The 25,237-nt window shown below is 39.2% G+C and overlaps 1 long non-coding RNA gene across 4 annotated transcripts in view; it reads right to left on the bottom strand.

Moving 5' to 3' along the window:
- LOC140620900 (uncharacterized) overlaps nt 1-25,237 on the bottom strand; it is a 61,684-nt gene that overhangs the window by 35,125 nt on the left and 1,322 nt on the right. For 3 of the 4 annotated variants that reach the window (XR_012020639.1, XR_012020638.1, XR_012020640.1), the window contains exons 2-3: nt 19,180-19,329; nt 11,667-11,835 (exon numbers count right to left, since the gene is read on the bottom strand). This is a non-coding gene — a long non-coding RNA (uncharacterized lncRNA). Of the gene's footprint in view, nt 1-11,666; nt 11,836-19,179; nt 19,330-22,533; nt 22,571-25,237 lie in introns of all 4 variants that reach the window. The other variant, XR_012020641.1, reaches the window with a different exon arrangement.

The following is a 25,237-nucleotide window of genomic DNA, read 5'->3' as shown; positions in this document are numbered from 1 at the left end:
CAACCTGTCTAGGCAAAAGAAGGTGAAAACACCACTCAAGCAGACTGATACTGCCCTGAAAGGATATGGATATGAGGTTGTCCGGGAGGCATTTGTCTAACAATATTGATAGGCTGTGGCTAAAGATCCCACCCCAGGGAAGTGTATTATTAGCTGGAGTTGGTTACAACCATTGCTTTCCAGAAATTGCCACATTCCTGATTATTCTAGTGACATGGGATCCTCATGTTATCACTCTCCATCTAAACCACTTGTGTCTCCAGCCCAGTCCTTACTAGACTCTGCCAGTTTCTCCCCTTGAGCAAATACTTCTCTTTTCTTGGCCTCGGTGTCTCTTGTCTTTCTGCCCTAACCTCCAATATAATCCTGTTCTATGTTATTAGAAGCAACAAGGGATTGGCTATTAACATGGGCTCTGGAGTCTAACCCACATATGGCTGGGTCTCAGCCATGTACACACAAGTTATGAGTTTCCCCTAGCCTCAGTATTCTCATCTTTAAGATGGAGAAAGGATTGCAAGAAATATGAAATGAGACTAGGTATGGAAAGCATGTAACAGAGTAAAATAACAGTAATACATTTTTATCTATAATTATTTTTGTCAACGAATCCCATTTTTTGTTTTTGTTGTTTAGAGACAGCACACGAGTGGGGGTCAGGGGCAGAGGTGGAGAGAGGATCTTAAGCAGACTCCTGACACACTGTGGAGCCAGATGTGGGGCTTGATCTTACAACCCCGAGATCATGTCCTAAACTGAAATCAAGAGTTGGACACTTAAGCAGGAATCACCCAGGTGCCCCAAGTCAAAGAACACCTATTTGTACTGACTTCTGATTTGCTTTTTGAAGCTTTCCCTAAAATCTTTCACCTACTCACTCTTCCTCTTGATTTATTTGGCAAGCCCTTAACTCAGTCTAACATTACTGGCTCTCTAAACCTCTGTTTTCTCATCTGTAAAATGGAGATCAATTATTCTCTCATAGTTTCCTCTTCTTGTGCCCAGTGGTCTCATCAACACTCCCACCACAATCCCCAATATGATGTTGTGCCACCTCTGCTGAACAGTCCAAGTGCTAAGGACAATTTGACAACTATCCTGAATCTTATCTGCCCTACAGTCAACACCTTGTTTTATTTATTCATTTAAGTTCTGACTTCCCTTCATAGTAAATTATTTCCAAGCATTTACCATCCTGCTTCTTTCCTCCAGAAAACTTGATTGTTCTCTATATAACCTCACTAGAAGGTGCCAAACCATGTGGAATACTGGAATACCTCTTTCCATAAATGGTCAGCTCAGATAAAGCAATGCTGTCTCCTCCTTCCTTTGTTTTATTTGATTTTTTAAAAAATTTTACACATCTCAGAGTGAAGCACAGGTCTCATGAAAGATTTTACCTGTCCCCTTATGCTGTTGCTAGATCTAGAGTATCCAACCCATAAAAATTCCTCTGTCAAAATGTGAAATGTCATCTCCCCAGTTCTACATTTATACCGTTGATGACCTGAACTCAAAAGGCAAGACTTCATTTTCATTTGCATTACATTTCACATTAAGAGATGCAGACCTGGTGGGGATTTTTGTGAGTACTGATTTTGTCAATCAGCATATTTGCTCCTCCTCTCGGCATTTTTTGTCTGTACAGGGGATAAGCCCTTCCCCTTCATACATATTTCTAGGTCCACTAGACAAACTATTTCAGATGGGGCCAAGGAGAAAGCCCCAGGCAGATGCTATTACAAACCCTTCCTCCTTTTTGCCATCCATCAAAAAAAAAATCTTCTTTGGGTCTATGTGTTTCACCAATTAGCAGTCTACCTAATTGTTCTCATATTATTCTTGCCACTGTCTCTCCATTCTGGCTCTCAGTACACCATGTCTACTATATTTTCCTGTGGCAACAAACAATCAACAATTGTTAAAACTTGAACATTCGAATCAGTTAGACTTGTGTTCAATTCTGCACCCACTGCTCCCTGGCTGTATGATGCTTATGGTTCCATAACCACTCTGTCCAACACTTGCAAATGAAGAAACTCAAGTGGATTGAGAGTAGCTATTTTATAGGGTTAATATAGTTTCTGTGCAGATATAATATAACAAAGCATATCAAGTACTTAGAAGAAACCAATTGTACTAATAAGGGCTCGATAAATGTTAACTCTTTTTACAACTATAAACATCACAACTCCACTAAAAAAAAAAAAAAAAAAAAAAATACAAGGAAAAATGAGATTAACCTGATCAGATCTTTGCTGATTTCTACCACACATTTGAAACTTTAATCCAAAATTTATGTTCCTTCTCCTCATAGCCCTGATCTCTACTTGTAGTCAAACATGGATTGTTTTGACTATTTAATTAAAAGTATCTTCTTTGGGGCATCTGGATGGCTCAGGCCATTGAGCATCTGACTCTTGATTTCAGCCCCTCATGCTTCCTGCTCAGTGGGGAATCTGCTTCTCTCCTTCTCCCTTTCCCTCTGCCCCTCCCCTCACTTGTGCTCTCTTTCTTCTCTTTCTCTCTCAAATAAATAAATACATAAATCTTTAAAAAGAGATAAAAGTATCTTCCTCACGTCATTTAATCAGAAGCTCCATGAGGACATAATTCCTGGGCATTTGGACTCAGCCCTACATCTCCAAGTATTCTGAGCAGTTCTAGCCTGGTGCTCGAAGCATATCATTTAGGCAAAGACTTTCATGCAGTTTGTAGTAATGATCACTGAGGAATAGAAAAGAATCAGCAAGTTTCTGTTAACCACTATGAGTGTGTATTTCCCCACCCCACCAATCCTACCTCAAGGCTCTCCACAGAGCAGCTCGTTCTGAGTGAAGAATAATCCAGGGACTATATTTGACTGCTGTTCTAAAGAGCCTACCATCAGGAGCTTCATTACATCTCAGTTTGGTTTTTCCTCCAGACCGAGATGAATGTGGATGTTCAAGAAGACCAAGGGAAGATACTGGAGAGAGTGAGTCTGAATCTGACACTGGTTAGAATCAGGGCTTGAAGTCCAGTGCTAGACGACCTGAGATGCAAAAGTCAGAGTGTTGAAGTCCTAGCAGGAGGAAGAAAGCTGAGGTGAATGGAGACATCAAGGTGAGAGAGCAGAATATGCAAACAGCCTGTAGGCTCTGTACCTCACAAGTACATGAAGGAGGAGGCGGCACAGATGATAGGGCCTCTGGTGTCTCAGGGATGAGGTTCAAGACTGAGATGAGAGTCAAATCCAGACCCTACAACTTTGTCCTTCTGGTTGACGTTGAGCAAGTCAGTTAACCTCTATTGCTATCTGTCTTCTAGTCCACACAATGAGGGAAATAATGAAAACCTAACAGAGTTGTTATAAAAATGAATGTCTATCTCTTAGTGAATTCATCTAACTAGATGATGACAGCAGGTTCATGGATAGAGAGCTTATTCTTGGTTATTAAGCAATAAAAGGGGGAGGGATGTTTCCATTTAATAGGGATTCTAATGTCCCTGGGATGAAACAGCACACCAAGCCAGCAGTGGAGAGAGGTATCCATTGAAAATGTAGTCTACAGCTTGCCCTTAGGAGAAATATGGAGAAACAGAATTGTGGGAAGTCAGTACCGAAAACTATTTTAGATATCATTTAATATTTCCCTAAATTAGCTAATCATAAAAATCATGAGGCTGAAATCACAAATACCAGACTGCCACTGAAGAGCAACTAAGGCATCAACCCTAGTGTAGGGGCCTAGACATTGGTATTAATAAAGTAGCAGGTGATCTTTATGACCACATGAAATTAGTAAATACTGCATAGTTAGTTCAACCTTTGCTAATTATTTGAATGTCTTTAAGTTCTCATGACTCAAAATAGCAGCATCAAGATCACCTGGGAGAGTGTTAGAATTGCAGAAACTCAGATCCCATTCCAGAAGTCCTGCATAGGAATCTGCAACTTAACAAGACTCCAGGTGATTCTTATACGTGTGAAATTTCAAGAAACACTGGTTTAAAATATTGTCACCTATTCTTGGACAGTCAGTGGCTGGGAAAATCTCTCTCTCAGGAAATTTTTTCTACCTCTTTGTGCTTCTGACTATTTAAAATGTAGGAGCCACAACCCTCCCTACTGAGTCACATCATTGAGAGTATTTTAGGACCTGAACTATTGATTGCAACCCAGACTGGTATGAGCTAACAATGCCAGAGCATCTAATAAAGGTAGGCAGTAATTGACTTCTACAATATTAATCCTCAAAATCAAAAGATATTTTATGTTTTCCTCCTTTTGGGGCTTAAAAATATGCTAAAATATAGATGACGTAAGTTTAACATCTTAATTATTTTGAAGTGTCCAGTTCAGTAGTGTTAACTGTATTCACATTTTTTAAAAAGATTTATTTATTTATTTATTCATGGGAGACACACAGAGGGAGTCAGAGACACATGCAGAGGGAGAAGCAGGCTCCCTGCTCACATCTCAGAACCTGATGCGAGATTTGATCCCTGGATCTGGGATCACGCCCTGAGCCAAAGGCAGATGCTCAACCACTGAGCGACCCAGGTGTCCTTGTATTCACATTTTTGTACAACGGATCTTTAGAACATTTCCATCTTGCAAAACTGAAACTATACACATTGACAGAAGCCTCCCCATCCTTCTCTCCCCTCAGTCCTCTGCTGTCTTTGAAGAAATAAGCTGCCTTGTTGTGAGAGGTCTTTGAGAAGGTCATCTGGCAATGAACTACAGGTGGCTTCCAGAAAAACACAGCCCAGCTGTCACTTTGGCTGTAGCCTTGTCAGAACTGATGTTGCATACTGGGTGTCATTTAAAACCACTAAGTTTGTGGTAATTTGTTGTACAGCCACAGAAATCAAATATATGTCTGGAGTGATACTTAGAAACTGTACAAATATTCCATTCCCCATCAGCTTTTTATTTAAGCAATTTTATTATCTTGTTCCCTTTAAATGATTGTTGAAAGAATTATTCCACATTCTTAATTGCCAATTTTCAGAGTGTGGAATTGGTATAATAGTCACCTCCAATGATAGTAAATGATCTTTTCCCTTTATTATTATTATGGACTCATGGTTTTTTTTAAGATTTTATTTATTTATTCATGAGAGACAGAGAGAGAGAGAGAGAGAGAGGCAGAGACACAAGCAGAGGGAGAAGCAGGCTCCATGCAGGAAGCCCGACGCGGGACTCGATCCCGGGACTCCAGGACCACTCCCTGGGCTGAAGGCAGGCGCCAAACAGCTGAGCCATGCAGGGATCCCCTACTCATGAGTTTTTATTTACTAAATATATTGCATATGATTATAGTCATTCTTTTCATTCCACATAGTTTTTGAAACATATCATTTACTTAGGTAGTATATTCATTTTAAGAAACAGAAATTGTCCACTTAACTTGTAAATGAAGTCAAAGATCTCATGCTAACTTTTCCATCTCAGAAAAGGTAATATATGCTTTCTGTTATTTAGAAACCCCAACATCTTGGGCTCCATTTGACCTTGCAAACTTCCTTCAAATGCAGACAGACATTTGACAGATTCAGATATCAATCTAGCTATTTTGCATTCATTAAAGCAATACCTAGTGTTAGGTTTTGAGAAATTTGTGAGTAATTGCATTCAGATTATCTAGTCCAAATCTACAGGTCAGGATTTCTTTAAACAAGTGTTTCTTAGAGCAAAAACACTTTTACCTAGCTTCATAAAGCATTACTTCACTTTAAAACACACAAATAAGAGGTTGGGGATTGGTTCCTGTAACAATAAACTTTCTAATGTTTCTTCTCTTAAGGGAACCTCATTCTGAGCCTTAGTTCTGTGCTGTGAGTGTGGGTACATATTTTCTGGAGGGTCTTCCTTGGGCTCTTTGAAATATTGCTCTCCTAAAATGTACTCTCCTCTGCTCTTTTATGAAATTCATGAATCACTGGCTCTTGTGGGTTCTGCTCAAGTAACTTTTCCAGGTTGGAAAAAGGGAGAAAGTCTGGATTTCCCTGGGAAGTATAAAACTCAACATTTGCAAGTAGAATCGAAAGCATCATGAATCATTAATGGTCAAAATGCAGTAGGCAATTTTGCACCGAACAAAATCACTTCATGTCTTGGGAAGCAAGCCTATCCTATTATTAAACCAAGAAAATGTTCACTTCTAGTTCCAGTGACAGTAAAAACTAAACACTCTAAGAGCTCAGAAGAGAGAGAAGGCTGTTCCAAAGGAAACTGAGAAGGGATATAGAAGAGAGAAAAATTATACACCATCATTGCAAACTGTAAAATCATTGAGAAAATGAAAGGGAAGATTCTTGTGAAGTTCGGGAATTTGTACACTTTTTTTTTTTTTTTTTCTTAAGCGAAAGGAGGCTTGGAGACCCAAACCACTCAGTAATGCCTCCATCATGGATTAATATATCTGGAAAAGAGCAGAAATGGTAGAAATCATAGCAGAAATAGTCCTAGGCTGCAACCTAGGGTATCTGAGTTCTAGCCTTTGCTTACTTTCTGTAGTTTTATGTCCTTCTCAGTATAGAGTACAGTTATCTCTTCTCCCACTCTTCATTTCCATAAGTCCACATGGGAATTATTTTGCTACTTCTGTTAAAATGGTAAATCACACTTAGAATTTACTGTAGAATAAATAGAGTATTTGAACTTAGAAGACGTCAAAAAAATGAACTAAAAAATGTCTAATAAATCCACAAGTCAAACACCTGGTCCTTACTGCTATTAAATAATAAATGGATGAAGTAGGCTGAGTTTATTTTATAATGATGACTCAAATTATATTATGTTTTTGCCTACCTATACATATGGAAGAGTGTTCTATATTTCCACAAAGACATATGCTGTCTCCAACTTTTCTTGAAACATATGGACACTAAGTCATTTTTTTTTTTTTTGCTTTGTTTCTTTGAATAGAATCCTGGAAAAAGCCCAAATACCTTCCTCTATATTAAATGACCACTGGCATGCAAATCTCAGTGCCCACGAGACTATGATAAACTATAGAAAATAGGAGAGTGGGCAGCCTTGGTGGCTCAGCGGTTTAACACCAGCTTCAGCCCAGGGCCTGATCCAGGAGACCCGCGATCAAGTCCCACATCGGGCTCCCTGCATGGAGCCTGCTTCTCCCTCTGCCTGTGTCTCTGTCTCTCTATCTCTCTGTCTCTGTCTGTCTCTCATGAATAAATAAATAAAATCTTAAGAAAAATGAACATAGGAGAGCTAAAGGAAATAGCCTCTTCTCAACTCAGCAAATTGTTGCACAGAATTAGAGATATCTTGAATTTTTAAAATAAAACTAAAAATCCAAAGACTTCTATAACAATGCCAGATTTTAAAAAGTTGACCATTAACTCCAATTTTTTTAAAGACATTGAACAGGCCAATACTGTACAAACTGGATCCTATCCAAAGACAACTAACTAGCAATCTGATTTAGTTTGTCATTTTCCCAGTTTGGAGATTTAAATATCCTAAAGCCAGTTAACTATAAAACCTAGAGCAGCATTTTCTGCTCTGAACTGTGCAGGGAAGCATACTGTTACAAATACCCCCCTCGAAAGAAACGGTGTCAAATGTCCCCCACAGACTCTCAATCTTGCTGTGTGATTTGTTCATCCATTTCTTCATTCTGAGAAAGAATCTGGTCAATCACAGAGCAAAGCTTTTATTCAGTTTTTAAACTTTATTGTTGTTTAAAAAATAATAATGTGGCATGTATTATAATGGTATCATAAATCCACCATGACAGAGTCACAAAATCAATGGAAGTGGATAGCAAAACCAAAATGTGCACACTTTCCACCTGGAAGGGTGAACTAAGGAAGGACAATCCTCTTTCCCAAGTCCTTCTTCTTCTTTTGCCTTAGTTCAGGATTCCTCATTTTTCCAGATAGAAGCAATCTTACATTCTCCCTGGTATGTAGATTTTTCATGATCAAACATGTTAGGTAAGGGCTCTCAGATATGGTCATGGGAATGATGGACCATAATCAGCTGAGTTTCCCTTCTCATCTGGCCCCCAAAACACTCATTTCAGCCTTCTGCCTCTTCCCAACATAGTGAATTGTAGGTAAGTCATGGTTTACTTCCATTTAGTTCTTGACTTAAATTAAAAGTTTAAAAATATATAAAAACACATGTAGGGATGCCTGGGTGGCTCAGTGATTGAGCATCCATCTTTGGCTCAGGGCATGATCCCAGGTCCTGGGATCAAGTCCCACATCAGGCTCCCTGCATGGAGCCTACTTCTCCCTCTGCCTGTGTCTCAGTCTCTCTCTCTCTCTCTTTCTCTCTCTCTGTCTCTGTCTCTCATGAATAAATAAAATCTTTTTTTTAAAAAAAACAACACATGTAATATATATTTATATATGTTATATATTTTTCATATGTATGGAAATATTCAATATATATTTATATTTGTCTGGCTTTCCTTTATATAGATTATGTCAGTGTATCTTTTCAGCATGCTCAGGTTTTATTAAGCAGTCAAATATTTGTCAAGTATGAGCATTGCATTATGGTGATTGCAGAATGTATGTAAGAAAAGGATATTCCTTCTTGGCTTATTGAATCTTTATACATGGTGCTTTACAGATTTAGAATCTTGCTGGAAGGTAACATAATTAAGAAATGTAACAGAAGAGAATGTAATTGTACAAGGCAACTTTTGAGGTAACTAATGCAGTTCCTGATACTATCTATTGACCTGTTGTGTTTTTTAAAAATTTTCTATTTAATTTATTTCTCCTCTAATCTTTATTACTACCTTCCTTCTACTGATGTCTGGTTTTCTTTGTTCTTCTTTTTCTAGATCCTTTATGTATAAGATTAGATTTTTTTATTTGAGATTTTTCTTGCTTCTTGAGGCAGGCCTGTATTGCTCTAAACTTCCTTCTTAGAGCAGCTTTTGCTTCATCTCAAAGATTTTGGACCATTGTGTTTTCATTTTTACTTCTCTCCATGTATTTTTTTATATCATCTTTGATTTATTAGCTGACCCACTCATTGTTTAGTAACATGTTGTTTGACCTGCATGCATTTGTGCTCTTCACAGAGTTTCTCTTGTGGTTGATTTTAAGTTTCATAGAATTGTGGTCAGAAAAGATACACAGAATGAGTTTAATCTTTTATAATATGTTGGGATGTGTTTTGTGGCCTAATACGTGATCTATTCTGGAGAATATTCCCTATACACTTAAAAACAGTGTGTGTTGTGCTGTTTTAGGATGGAATGTTCTGAATACATCCATTAGATGTATCTGATCCAATATATCATTCAATACTACTGTTTCCTTGTTGATTCTCTGTTGGCTTGATCTGTCCATTGATGTACGTGAAGTGTTAAAATCCCCTACTATTATTGTATTACTATTGATTATTTACTTTATATTTGTTATTAACTGCTTTAAGTATTTGGGTGCTCATGTTGGGTGCATAAATACTTATGATGGTTACATCTTCTCGTTGGCTTGTCACCTGAATGATTATATAGTATGCTTTTTTGTCTGTTGCTACAGTCTTCATTTTAAAGTCTATCCTGTCTGGTATAAGTATTGCTACCCTTTCTCTTCACATCTACTTGCATGATAAATGCTTCTTCATTTCTTCACTTTCAATCTGCATGTGTCTTTATGTCTGAAGTGAGTCTCTTGTAGGCAGCATATAAATAGGTCTTTTTTTTTTAATTCATTCTGTCACTCTATGCCTTTTGATTGGATCATTTAGTCCATCTATATTTGAAGTAGTTTTTGACAGGTATGTATTTATTACTATTTTGTTACTTGTTTTATGGTTGTTTTTGTAGTTCTCTGTTCCTTTCTTCCCTTGCTGTCTTCTCTCATGATAAGTTGTCTTCCTTTAGAGATAGACCTGGATTCCCTTCTCTTTATTTTTTTGCATATCTATTATTGGTTTTTTATTTGTGGTTACCATTCAGTTTGCATATAACATCCTCTGTATATAGCAATCTATCTTTAGTTGATGGTCATTTAAGTTTGAAGCTATTCTTTATTCCTCCCCTCCCTACATTTTAGGTATATGCTGTCCTAATTTACATCCTTTTATTCTCTGAGTCCCTTGACTGATTTTGATGTGGCTTCTTCTCTACATTTAGCTCTGGAGTTTATTCTGTCAATCTTTGGGTAATTTCCTGGGTTATTTACACTGATGTGAGGTAATCTAGTTGTATCTGTGGGATGAGGTAAGCCTAGGATCCTCCTACTCTGCCATCTTCCCTAAAAGTCTTTACATTTTATTTTTTAGACCACAAAGACTATAGACTGTTATTGTGGGGTTGATAACTGGATTGGATAAATCTTTAGGATCTCAGTCTTTAAAAGAAAAGAAAATATATGAGTTTGATTTAAAAAATAGGTGAAAATAATGTGGGGAAGAAAATGACAATCATCCAACATTTATATAGTGATCTGTAGCTCACCAGAAAATTCTCCCTCAATCCTCAATCTAACCTTGAGGTTTACAAACAATTATTCTAATAAATATAGAGCAAAACATTACTGCTCAAGAATGTCAAGCCATTCGTACTTTATCTGATCTGTCTTTGTATGGCAGTGGGGTTGGATAGAGAAAAGAACAACATACACTAAGCAGATGTATAGTTCTCTGTGTAATTATGTACTTTTTTGCTTCTTCTGGTGTGTAGGGTAAGATGAACATATTCAAGGGTCTTGTTGGCTGCCAGTCAGGTAGATGCAAGCAATATAGAAAGTGGTAAGACAGAATTTTTTTTTTTTTTTTTTTTAGAGTGAGTGAGAGAGTGAGCATAAGTGGCAGGGATGCGGCAGAGGAGAGGGACAGGGAGAAAAGAATCCCAAGCTGGGCATGGAGCCTCACATGGGGTGCAATTTCAGGACCTGAGATTATGATCTGACCTGAAATCAAGAATCACTCAGGCACCCCATGAAAGATATTTTTTATTCTGTAATGTGTATATGTTTATAAAGCAATAAGTAATCAAATAAACTTGTGTTTTCAATTATTTGGCACATGGTTTTGTGTGCAGAAAGCAAGTTTTATAGTCATAAGAAGATAAGAAACATGGGAGGCAGCATAGGTTGAGTTTTTTTTTTAATTTAAATTCAATTTGCCCAACATACAGTATAACACCCAGTGCTTATCCCATCAAGTGCTCTCCTCAGTGCCTGTCACCCAGCCACTCCATTCCCCACTCTCTTCCCCTTCTGCAAACCTTATTTGTTTCCCAGGGCCAGGAGTCTCTCATGGTTTGTCCTACTGTCTAATTTTTCCCCGCTCAGTTTCCCTCCTTTCCCTTATAGTCCCTTTCACTATTTCTTATATTCTGCATATGAGTGAAACCATATGATGATTGTCCTCCGATTGACTTACTTCACTCAGCATAACACCCTCCAGTTCCAACCATGTTGAAGCAAATGGTGGGTATTTGTCCTTTCTAATGGCTGAAGCACAGGTTAAGTTTTAAAAAGAAATGAAGTTATCCTATTTCAGACACAGATGCATTCTTTGGTGCACAGAATTTGCAGTGTCGATCAGGTCTGCCCAACAAAACTTTTCAACATGAGATAAACCTGTCTAGTACATATACTTGGATCTCTCTTCATATAGGGTTGACCAGTGAATGTTTGCATTTGCTGGGAACCCAAATATTCACTTACTCACTTACCTTGTTTTCTTGTAAGGAACAAGTAAACACTGTTGTGCATGACAGAATGAAGGTGGATCTTTTCTGGCAATGTAGTTTTGGTTCTGAGAATCCATGTGAAATTTGTAGAAGCCTCTTCTTGGATGTATATGGACTTCCATGTGCTTCAACCAGCCATCTATTCACTTCTCTGAAACACAACAGAATATGGAAAGTGTCTGGTTATTTCTGAACAGTTCAGAGCACATAGTGAGTATTTAAGTATTTAGTAAGAGTGCGTTTATTCCAAAAGTAACAGGAAAAACAGAAAAGAAAAAAATCAAGCAATAACAACAACAACAACAAAAAACCCCAAACATAAGCAACAATGAGTGAGGAAATAAGGTGTGATCTATGTTTTCTTCAAAACAGTAAACAGAAACCAAAAGCCCAGGAATTTGAGTGAATGGTCACTGCTCCCAAAATGAAACAAACCCACCCCATAAGACTCTGTGTGTGTGTGTGAGAGAGAGACAGAGACAGAGACAGAGAGAGAGACGAGAGAGAGATTTTCTTTGAAACGTGGCAAGCCCATAAAGTTGCATAGGTTTTGATCGGGGATGAGGCATGGTAAAGCTTAGGAATAGTGTCCATGGACCCCGATAGGCTGGCTGCCTGGCTGAGAGGGAATGGTATAGAAAGCCAAGAGAGAAAAAAATCCCTCTCATGGGCAAACATAAGATTCTCTGACATGGTGGAGAGTCTCAATTAGAAACTTTTGTCTTTGAAGGCATTTTTCTAAGAGAAGAAGGCATTTGTCTTTGAAGGCATTATATATATGGGTCTCATTGGACATAATGATACAATCTGACAAACATCTCTTTAAATTAATTTCCTCCCATAGGTTTGTGATACTTTTCACTTATGCTATGAAACTTATCACAATGTACACTATATTATAAACAAAAAGGAAATTTCTCTTTGTTGAGAGACCATGATATGCCATGCACTTTCTTACATTGTCTGTCTCATTTTCTCTCTCTCTTATTGTTTTAGTGTATTTGACCCATAATGTTACATTAGTTTCAGGTTACAACATGATTCTTGTGTCTTTTAAGTTATTCAAAAAACAAAATATCTGGGGTATTCAATTAATTATTTTTATTTTACAGAAAAAATAGTTGAGGCATGAGAGGTTAAATAATTTCTTAATTAGTAAGTTTTGGTGCCAAGATTTGGCTCAGATTTGTCCATTCCTGTTTCTCTACATGGTTCTGCACATGCAACATCTAGAGAGGGGCAGCCTGTGTCTTTCTTGGCTTAAGTGACCTACTGTGCCTAGATGCTCACAAAAATCTTATTAAATTGACTCTAATGGACACATAACAATTAGGTGTGTCATTTTGCAAACTGAAGACCCAAATAATAGACTTGAGAAGCTTAATTCTGATTGCACTGTGGCAAATAATCTTTAAACTAGAATCAGCTCATCTTATGGACAATTCCTGAAGATTCACTAGAGAAATCATTACTCAGAATTTCTCAGTCTGTACATCGAGAATGGAATAGCTTTATATATAGGTAGAATAGGAGTTATCTGATTCTTAATCATTTTGACGAGTTCTGGAAAGTGTTTCTGTCTCAAATTCCCTTCACATATGTCCCTAACACCAATGGCATGTCTAAGGCTTCTACCTATTGGAGTTAATGCCTTGTGTAAAATTATAGTCAGCTGAAGACCTCAATCAAATTGCTCATCTGCACTAGAGATAGATAAAACGTAAACCTCATTTTATAGTAACACATGCACATACACACAAATAAAAGATTGTTTTACCCTGAAGAAGATCCAGGGATCAAGGGAATTCAACATGTAGGGGGAAAAGGAGTGAAAAGATTAGATTCCAAAGAGGTTCTCGCCAACCTCATCATGCACCTCAAGGCTAGTTCTGAATGAGAAGCACATTTCTCATGTCTGAATGATGTAACTCAGAAGAATCCTAATCAACGTGACTTTGATAGAAATGGTGTTCTTTGCCTTCTATTTAATACTGTCAGAGTGCTAGATGTAGCAGCTCTCCAGGGCTGGAAGACCTGTTGGGATCTTGAGTCATCTTTGGGCTGAGAGTCCATTGGGGAATAAAGCTTTGGTGGTTAGTAAATAGCAAAATAGTAAAAGCTATTGGAGAGAAAAAAAGGAAGAGACAAGGTGGCACCTGAGTGTGATAACTTTATGTCTAATTATAGGGAGGCTGTGTATGAAAGAGGGAGAGGGAATAAATGAATGAGAGGATTGAAGCACTGAGGCAGTGCCTTAAAGTTACATAGTTCTTCACTGGACCTTCGTAAGAAGTTCAAGAGAAAAATACTGTTATGGCAGAAAACTAGACTCTCAGAATTTAAGTAGCCCCAAGACAAAGAGCTAGAAAGTGACAGCCTAAGATAAGTTTCCCCTCCTGACTTCACGTCTCATATTTTCAGGTGGGGTATGCTTTTTGCAGCATAGAAATACAGGCTATAGAACCTTTCATAATTTCATTACTACATTGTGTCACATGGAATATAGAAAGGACTGAAACAGTCAAGGCTGGGCTTTTGGGAAAAGTAAGGTTTGAGGTGATCTCGACAGGAATTGGTGGGGAGGGTTAAGAGTGGGCTTTTGAAGGCTGCCTGAGTTTGAGCTTTCACTTTTCAGCCATGTGAACTTGGCAAGTTAATTAACTTCTTCGTATCTCAGGTTTTTCATCTGTAAAATGTGGATGAGTATTGTGAGAATAAATGGGTTAAGATTTGTAAAGTGTCTTGAATAGTCCCTGGCAACTGCACATGCAGTCTGTAAATGACAGCATCATTGTTAATATCTAAGGGGAGAGTGGGCTCCAGGCAGGAGGGAAGTGTTTATTTATCCACCCTGGTCATTTAGTATTTATTGAGTTTCCATGAAGGCTAGACAGTCACTGCCCATGATACTTGAAATAAATGACCTAATCTAGGCTCTGCTGCCAAATCACAGAACAATGCAGAGATATGGCTGTCACCACCTGAACCCACCGATCAATCTTTGCATCACCAAAAGTGAGACAAACGTTACATGTTTCCTGGTGTATTGTAGCCTGCACTACACAGCGCCACCTGTGAGGCATTCCTGCCAAGTCTTAACCCGGATCCAATGAAGCCTTTAGGAGGAATTAAGTCTGCAGGCCATGGCGGAAACACAGGGGATAGAGGGACAATTGAATGACACTATGAGGAAATAATTAGGCAAATTCAGAATGTGCAATGACCATCCAGTTCATTCAAAATATAAGAAATGTTTTTAAAAGAGGAAAGGAAAAGAGGTTGTTTTGTTTTTTTTTTTTTACTTTAGAAGTGGCTGAAAGAGACTTAAGAGATAGCTACCAAATCTGACAATGAACCTTTGCTTTACACATTGATTGAAGAAACCACTCATAAAAAGACATTTTGTGGATGATCATGGATAATCATAGATATTAGATGCTATTTAAAAAATACAGCTATGGCTCTAAGGTTTGAAAATGGCCTTGTTGTTATGTAATAAAATCATTCCTTTGGGGGGGAAAAAAGGATCCTTGAATAAACCCTTATTTTATTTCTTACTCAAGAGAATAAATTGATAAAGTAAAATTGACAGATACGAGATTTGAGAAGCAGGTACAACTATTTAAAATTAAGCTTTACTTCTCCTTTCCTCAAGATCTCAGAGGAGCCCTAAGGAGTATCCTGGGCCTTTATGGGAGCATCTTATCTGTGACCTCATTTTATTTGAGAATCATAAGTGCTTCACCTGCAGAGAGGAGCTTATCTCCTTGTAGGAGCAGAGAAAGATAAAGAAAACGAGCAAAAGACCAGAAGGTGTTAGGATAAATTAAAAGAATGAGTGGTGAAATGGGGAGGCAAAAGAATAAAATCAAGAAAAATAACACTAATGGGAGGAACTAGGGACATATGTAAGGGGGTGAAGGGATGAGAAACAGGGATCAAAATAAAAGTGAAGGCAAAGAATCTGAGAGGTCCAGAATATAAATTCCCAACACTTAGTATTTGCCAAGCAAAGAGAAGCAGAATTTACCAAAGAGGGAGATAAATATGAACAATGCCAAAGGAGAATATCATGGGCAAGGAGAAGGCTCTGTTCTAGCTGCTTTGTTTAATACAACAATGCCATGACATGTATATTATTCTTACAGTCTGGAAACTAAGGCACAGGGCATTAAACAACTTTCCTAAGGTCATATAGCTAATAAGTAGAAGTCCAGGATTTAAACCCAGATGGTCTTGCTCCAGAAACTTCACTCCAAATTAATAAACTGTCTCTTCCAAAAGATCTTGTGTATAGTACTAGCCCATAACCAGACAACAAAATGCAGTATGATTTAAGTAATGCACATTTAAATTTACTTTTCTAACTAGACCACTCACTGTTGTGCCCTCAGAAGTAGTCACTGTCAGGGGATCCCTGGGTGGCTCAATGGTTTAGCGCCTGCCTTTGGCCCAGAGCATGATCCTGTAGTCCCTGGATCGAGTCCCACATTGGGATCCTTGCATGGAGCCTACTTCTCCCTCTGCCTCTCTCTCTCTCTCTCTCTCTGTCTCTCTCTCTGTCTCTCATGAATAAATAAATAAATAAAATCTTTTTAAAAAATGAAGTAGTCACTGTCTGCCATTCCTCCCTATCTAGGACAAGGCAAGGTCATTGGTGTGTAGTGGGGTCAGAATGGATAAACTGAGTTCATTGTCTTCATCAGTCTGACTGGAGCCACAGCCTGCATAAATGTAGAACTGTGGAATATTAGAGCTAAAATGGGCTCAGATAATATTTAATCCAACTTCCTTTTTTAACAGATGTGGAAACTAAGGTGCAAAATGTTAAAGTGACTTATTCAAGGTTACATGTCAAATGAATGATACAAATTTGATGAGAGCCCATGTTTTCTCACTTGGAATTCAAAGATCCTCGCAAGACAAAAATCAGCCTAGCTACACTCTAATCTTCACTGTTAAAGCAAAGACCCATAAGATCCACCAATTCCACTTCTGTATATATATATTCAAAAAATTGAAAGTATGGTCTCAAAGACATATTTGTACACCCATGTTTATAGCTGCATTATTTACAATACCAAGAGGTAAAAGCAATGTATCCACTGATGGATGAATGGATAAACAAAATATGGTATATACTTTACAATGAAATATTATTCTGCCTTAATAAGGAAGGATATTCCGACATGTGCTACAACATAGATGAACCTTGAGGACACTATGCTAAATGAAAGAAGTCAGTCACAAAAGGACAACTAGTATATTATCCACTTATGTAAGGTAATTAGAGTAGTCAAATAGTCAAATTCATAGAGACAAGAGGTTAGAATGGTGATTGCCAGGGACTTGGCGGTTATTGTTCAGTGAATAGAGTTTAAGCTTTGCAAAGTCGAAAAAGTTTAGTGGATGGGTGGTTGGGACGGTAGCAAAATACCATGAAAGTATTTACTGCCACTGAATTGTGCATTTAAAAAAGGCAAGATGGTAAATTTTGTGTTATACGTATTTTACCACAGTGCAAAAAAAAAAAAAAAAAAAAAAAGCCAGCCTATAAGCAACAACAAAAGATTAAGGAAGGCACTTCTAAAAAATGACACATTTCAAGAGTCAGACTAGAGTCAACCACAAGGATCCCAGCTTTATCCTGATATCTTCCCTTGGTTGCATTCGATCACTTACAGAAACAAAGGTTCTGTATTGAAACAGCTGTGGACAATATTCAGCATCTGCATACCATATTTGCTTTTGGTCGGCCCTAGCAGGTAGGGTGTAATGTTAACTTTTTTTAAAAAAGTGTCTACAGGCTTTTGTAGGCATTGTTCCCTCTAACTGGAGCTCACCCCCTTTTCTTCCAAAGTGTGCACTAAAGGGACACACACAAACACACAATATCACACTGCCTCCTTTCCCAACTCTTACCTGTCCCCCCAAACCCTGTTCATAACCTGCCAAATCTTTTTCTAGGAAGCCAGAAACTTTCACAGTTACTTGGCCCAGATCGAGATAATCTTTGCCTGTCTGTGCCTCCATTAATATTGCTCTCATTTTTAACCTATTTATTGATGTTTGCACCCATAATTATACTGTGAGTTCTTTCAGAGTAGGTACTGTCTTTCATTTCTACATTGCTGACATTTAGAATATGATACCTCGTGGAATTTGTCTTAGCAAATTAACTGAGTGAATAAACAAAAGAAGAAAAATACTGAGGCCAGGCATTGCATGTCTCTTCCGTGTCTGGTACTCACACCCCTTAAAAGGCTCTTGTCCCTTGAATCAACCTATCAGTGTCAGTTGAAATTGTCTGTGACATCTAATAAACCCAACATCCTGCCCTGTGATCACACAGTGCTGCCTTCAAATATGTAAAAATGTCATGAAAGACAGCTTGCCCTTCTGGAAGAGGATGATTAAGTGCATAATTAAAAATTGATGCAATTTTCTTTGATGCAACAGTATTTTGCTGTTTCTCTTCCTGCAGCATATAAATGGAGAAGAACATAGAATAAAGATTGGTTCCCAGTTGTTGGCACCCTCTGCCCTCCTTTCCCACTCTGGAGGGAGCAGAAACCTTGATTTCCTTCTCTCCACTTTTGAAAAGAACCATATAGTTATTGAATTGCAGGATCTCTACTCAAATACAACCTTTATTCTGTACACCTGTCTTGGGATAGAAGGTTTCTAGACATGACTTGTGCTATCTACAAGCCACATGGATGGTCAAGCCTCATAATGGGCAAGGTATAAAAAAAAAAAAAAAAAAAAAACAGGTTTCTATTCATGTCATCCCAATATACTGCCACATATGTGTTTTAATAATTTGAAATTGGTAAATCAAATAATCAAATATTGGGAATCCTGATCATACAAACAGGTAGTAAAGGAAGAATTATCATAATAGATTTTGTTATTGTTAAGCCACACTCCTGTTGTTCCCTGTGTTTTCAATTCTAGGTTCTAAATTACCAAATTCTTCAAAAGAAAAAGAGGATATTTAGTTTTCACTCTTGGAATGCTAGGTCATAGACATGCAGAGGTGTGGGGAACAAGGAGTGAGGCAAAATAAGTTATAATAAAGAAAAAGTAATATTGGAATCAATTAGAGAGGTTTGTCCTCATCCATAGGATCCTGCCAATGACTGGTTCATTTATTGTCATAGTGACCCTCCTTTCCTCTTTTCTTCCCTCCCCCCCCTCCCTCCCTACTTCCCTTCTTTCCTTCCTTCCTTTTTTCTTTTACTATGTGTGTGTGTGTGTGTGTGTGTTTTAGGTATAGCTAGGTATTGTCTATAGACTAGTTCATTGCCTGCTGTTTGTATAAGAAACTAAAAGAAGTATGTAACACAGTAGAAAAATATAGTAGAATGTAGATATAAGAATGAACTTCTAACTCCAAATCTTGTGACATTTTGTACTACCCCAGGAAATGCAAATCATCCTCTTGAGCCTCACTTTTCTCCTCTATCAACTGTTTAACATCTACTTTGCTCACTTTATGAGTTTGGGTGAAAGTTCTGGACTGAGGGAACACAGATATCAATGGAGCCATGATGGGGTGGCCAGGGCAGAGGCAGGGGCATCACTTGTAAGGTGGGCCTCAGGACATGCTTTCCAGGAGGTCCAGCAGCAGAATTGTGCTTCCCTAGGTGGATCAGGTATAACAGAAAAAGAAGAGATAAAAGGTAAAGGAGTTTATTTCAGGGATTGGGAGAATCACTTAGAATACCATCCTTAGAATGCCATGGAAAATAGGCAATCTATGAGTATATTTGAGAAAGAGTTAGTTTGAAAAAATTAATAAAATGATACTTCATCTATTTGCATGTCAGCTTTTCTTCTGCTAAAAAGAAGCCACTGTAGCTAAAATGAAAGGGTATCAGGCAGCCCTGTTATTAGTTCAACATATAAGAGGAAAGAATAAATGCAATTAAATTGTCAATAGAACTCTCTTTACATTTGGCCTTTCAATACATCCCTCCCTGTGCTGCCTCTCTCTGCAGCATTGATTGGGTATTGTTAACCTTTATCTATCTCTTGTTTACGTTTCTCTATTAGGGCCAAACATCAATATGAAGCTTTTAGAAAGGACAGAGGCAGCCAGCAAGGAGACGTTGAGAAAAGGTCAGAAATCTCTGAGATGAGGTGTGCTATTCTCAGCCAGGCCTAGAGAAACACTCGGAGAGAGCCAGGTCAAGGCTCGGTGACTGGCATCCCTGGTGCCTGCTGTGGGGGAAGAAGTTACAGGGCTAGCAATTCTCAGTACCTCCCCTGGCAGGGCAGCTATCAGCAGCAAAGGAGAGGGGGAGCAGGGCGGCTTCAAGGGGCATGGATGGGTGTGAAGGCAGCCAGAGGGCTGGGTGGGGAGTAAGGGCACAGAGGAGGGCCTCCTCGCTCCCCCTGCTGTGTTCCATAAGGCTGGAGGACCAGCTTTCATTTCAGTTGGAAGGAGACTGAGGCCGTGGGAGTTGAAGGGACTTGTGCAGGTCTCACATGCCAAAGCTACACGTGGATTTCCCAGTTTTGAAACCCTACGTCTGCATCGGAGAAACATAGGAATCTCCTTCCCTTTTGGAAAATCTGGCATGTGCAAGCATCCCCAGAAACCATAACAATTTGGCAGAGTTTCTCCTTTGTGTATTACAAAGACAAAATGTACATTTGCAAATACTAAATTATAATATAACCTAGTAACATTTATAATAGTGAATATGCTCCCTCCCTTCCCTCCTCCTGTCCCTGCTACATTAGGGCTCACTGTCCTATAGTTGTGTTAGACTAAGTTGAGCCCTGGCCAGCAGCGAGGAGCAGTTAATCCCCCCAGGTCCTGGTTTCTGAACACTAATACTAATATGCTCTAGAACTACTATTTATAGGCTGCTACTGAGATTTTAGTGAACCTTGGACTCAGTCCCAGGTCTGTCACTCGAGACCCCATATCCTAAATTCTTTATTTTTTTAAATTTATTTATGATAGTCACACACACAGAGAGAGAGAGAGAGAGAGAGAGAGAGAGAGGCAGAGGGAGAAGCACGCTCCATGCACCGGGAGCCCGACGTGGGACTCAGTCCCGGGTCTCCAGGACCGCGCCCTGGGCCAAAGGCAGGCGCTAAACCACTGCGCCACCCAGGGATCCCCCCATATCCTAAATTCTTGTGCCAAAGAACCTACAAGTCTGGGCCATGAAACTTCTGCTGCTTTCTTGACAGGGTGCTTGTGAGCACCTGATGCAAAAATAAACATAAATAACAGTAGGAAACTAGAAAAGTGGAAATGGGCCTAAGGGCAACTAGAAGATTATGGACAGACCATGTATGAATTTGTTGCTTGGGTATTGCCTGGCAAGAAATATAAACAAAGGTCATGACAGTTTTTTAAAGGCAGCTGGGAAGTTTCTTAGAAACCACATGGTGCATCCCCTCCTCATACTTAAGATGGAGAATTGAAGCCCAGAGCCATCACCTGGAATGCCCAAGATCACCTGCTAAATGCTGGCAGAGAAGGGTACTTTCTGAGAGCAGGACTTACGCTGCTCTCCCACTGCAAAAAGAGAATAGAGGGCATTTTGTGCGAAATCATACCCCCAAACAAACAACAAACAAATAGCCTCCCCCCCAAAAAAAAAACCAGGAAAACAAAACAAAACAAAAAACAAAAAACATAAAAAACCCACCAGAGTATGAGTTGGTATAACTGAACTCTTGTACTACATCCTCTAGAAAATTCTATGTGACTAAACCACTATAATCCTCATTATCTATATAATGGAAGTGTTGGCTCTACCCTGCTTACCACATTGATTTGTTGTAATCAAATGTAACTTTAAAAAAGTATTTTAGAAATGGTGTATACAATTTTTTAAGGCATAAACATGGGTCTGCTCTGTCTTATTAACAGATAGGTGATTTGGGGCAAATCATTTCAGTGGCCACAAAAGTAAAACTCACTTTCCCTTACTCAACATCATTGGAAGCAAGACTATCCCTTTGTTACATGGCTTTTGCTGAGATGTTTGCTGAACAGGACAGTGCCTTTGTGTCCTAAGCTTCATATAGAGCTGGCTGCACATGACCAGACTTGTCAAGGGGCTAATCCTGGAGGGCAAAGGCAGCCTCTTTAGCTATCCACAGGTACAGGAGAGTCCCATGTCCCACCCTTTCCAGGAGAGTCTAGATTTCAATGTTCCCACCTCTCTCTCATAAGTCGGCTTCTAATTGTCAGTCCATGTGGTTTGATTCTGGGTGTGGCTACCTTCATTTTGTAGTGACGGTGCTGCCTGAGGGCTGGCCCTGTTCAGAGGAGGACCAGCTATTCAGTTGTAGGAAAAAACACCCAGGAAGAACTCCTCTTCCATCCCTTACCTTATATGGAAAAAAACCTCAAATACATGTCGTAAGTATATATTTCGGGTTGTTGGGAATATACTATAACTTGGTGACAGGCTTCTTTTTGGCCAAGGAGGGAACAAAGCAGATGCATGGGTGTTCTGGTTCATAACTAATTTTATACTTAAATGTCTTAGGATAGATGGGTGGGTGGGTGGTGGTTGTTATGGTGGATACTATAGAAAGATCCAGCTTGAAAATGCTGAGTCCTGAAAAGCCACTTTATATACCCATCCTTTGGTTAAGGTACTGTCACTGATTAAAATGCAAATTATCTCTAAATGGAAAAATATATTAAACTGTGCTGGTCATCAGCAATTTAGTGCCAGTGTGGCTGTGAGATTGCTTTATTTTTTCTTACCTAGACAGCCAGTTGCCATTAGCTTTCTATTAGGAATAAGACACATATTGGGTCTGATGACTTTAGGAAAGAAGAAAAAAGAGACTAGAAATTGAGCCTTACCTGAGAAGCACTGTCAGGAGCATACTAATAGAATATCCTGGGGTGATATTAAGAGGAAGGACATTACTGTTTTTATTCAGATTATATTAAGAGCCAAAAACCTTACTGTTCCTTCCATCTGTCCATCTGTCCATCCATCCCCCCCATCCACACAATACGTATTTTTGAATACTTGTTACTATGGTCCAATCTAGACAGAGCCAATTTCCCTGGTGCTATAGACTGAATGGTTGTGTCCCCCTGAATTCATATGTTAAATCATTAATCTCCAATATGATGGTATTTGGAAGTGGGGCTTTGGGAGGCAATTACAGTTAGATTAGGTCATGAGGATAGGGCCTTCATAATGGGATTAGTGCTTTTTATAGGGAGATGAAGGGACCAGATCCTTCCCTCTCTGCCATGCGAGGAAATGACAAAATGGACATCACAAACCAGGAAGTGGGCTCCCACCAGACACCATAGCTACTGGTGCCATGATCTTGGATTTTTCAGCCTCCAGAACTGTGAGAGATACATATTGTTCAAGTCATCCAGTCTATGTATTTTTGTTATAGAAGCCCAAAATGACTAATACTCCTGCCTTCAAGAGCTTAGTGTCATGTTGTGATCACAAGTATATGGATAATTATGATCAAAATCAGAAAGAGCTATCATAGGGGCAGAGGGACCCATGAAGGTACAGAGGGTGAGTACCTTGCTATGTAGCTATGGGGATGTCAGAGAGAGTCATAATGTATTATATTATATTATTATATGTATTATTTCATTTAATCTTCACACTAGTTCTCCTTGGTAAAATTTTAACCTGCTTTAGAGATGAAGAAACCAAGGCCCAGAGAATGTAGCATCCATAATTATAATAGCAAAAACAGAGCCACCACTCATTAATCACCAGGCCCAACACATATGTCAATGAAATGCCTAAAGTAACAAAGTCAATAAGGTAGAAAGTGTAGCTTTCAATTAACTGTGGTCCCAATTTTAAATGAATACATATTTGATCCTCTCGTTCTCCACTCTGACAAGGAGAGTGAAAGGGAACAGATATATTTGTGGCTGGTGGGGGTGCTAAGGGTGGTGAGGCTAAAGCAGAGAGTGTGTGGGGGGTTGGTCTTCACCATTCTTCAGCTCTAAAGAGAGTCATAATGAAAACTATGTATAAGATGACGTATCATCAGGCACTTTCTGTGTAGTGTGTTTTAGACAAAGAGCACAGCAAGATACATTTTCAAAATGTCACAGATTCCCCAACCACCCTTTCTCTGGCAAGAGCTTTGCTATTTTCCTTCATTCGCAAAGCCAACAGCCTGATTGGGGCCGGTTCCCCTGCTCCATCTTGTCAGCTAACGAGGCCATGGGAACTGCCCTTTTAAAGTCCTTGAGACAAGGATCGAAAGGAGATACAATGTGTATCTTTACACAGAAGATAAAGGGTTCATGTGTTCACCTGCCCCATGCACCACCCTGGGCTAGGCACAGGAGGCTCTATATTAAAGTGGATTTACCGAGATTTTCCCAGAGTTCTTAGGAATGGACTTTCTCTCCAGGCTGTCAGGAATCAAGTCTCAGGAGGACAAAGAACATGGAACTTCTCTAAGAGGATTTGTGAGTCTTTAAAGAAGAAACCCTGACCTCCTTCCTCTGGGGGCTCAGAGGAGGCCCCATCTTTGTAAATAGCCCTGCCCTGATTGCTATGAAGCAAGTGGCATCATTGAGTCAGTTCCTGCTGACAAAAGCTGTTGATTGCTATACTGGTCTTTACGGGACTTACAGGCTGGTTCCAATTGTGTGCTTGCTCCCCAAAACCAGCAGTTTGCCAAAGGTACAATTTCATAAATCACAAATAAATAAACACAAGAGTTTCCTCTGGGAGGCTAAACAGGTAGAGTTCAAGCTTTAGTGCAGGTCATGGGAAGTGATACAAGTGGCTGCAGGTCTGTAGTACCCTGGCCCATCCTCATCATTATGGGTATAAATAATGCTCTAGGCAGGAATATTGGAGAAGTTGAGGTCTCACTCCAAACCCTGCCTGCCCCTGCACACACACACACACACACACACACACACACACACACACACACCTGACTTCTCCCTTGTCCTGTATTGCTCAGCACAGAAAAGATTGCCAAGAGTAAAGAAATGAAAATGTGAGATTACTCCTCAAGCCTGACAAAGCTACCTTGAACGTGGACCCATCTCATCATGGTTTTAAATCGCAGGAGACAGGGCTGAGGGCTATGAAAGCAATTAAAGGTCAGGGTTGAGGCGTCTTCATGGAATTACTCAAAGCAGCCTCTCGCTACTCCCAACTGCCTGACACACTTAGGCGAAATGTCACTCTCAGCCTGCCACTTCCATCAAATGTAACATAACAGGAAACATCAAACATAATACAGAAGCCTTCAATAAGGGATCAGTGTACAAGATCATGAGGCAAATAGCAGAAAATATATCACTCTTAGATTTTCCTGTAGTGTTCTTCCTTCTTAATTCCCAAAACCAGCATATGATTAACAGAGAAGCAAAGATGTGTGTTGGGTGTGGAGATCATGGAAGGGTAACAAGCAGTAACTAGGAGGTACACAATCATTTTGTGAAGTCACTTAGAGGTAGGGCTGTGTCTGCATGAGATGAGAGAAGGGATTCAGAGAGTGATCATTTGGTAAAAGAGAAAGGAATTGACCGTGAGAAGATAAACCAT

This window comes from Canis lupus, chromosome 29, assembly GCF_048164855.1.
Source record: "Canis lupus baileyi chromosome 29, mCanLup2.hap1, whole genome shotgun sequence".
NCBI lineage: Eukaryota > Metazoa > Chordata > Mammalia > Carnivora > Canidae > Canis > Canis lupus.
This window is presented reverse-complemented; position numbering and strand designations above follow the sequence as displayed.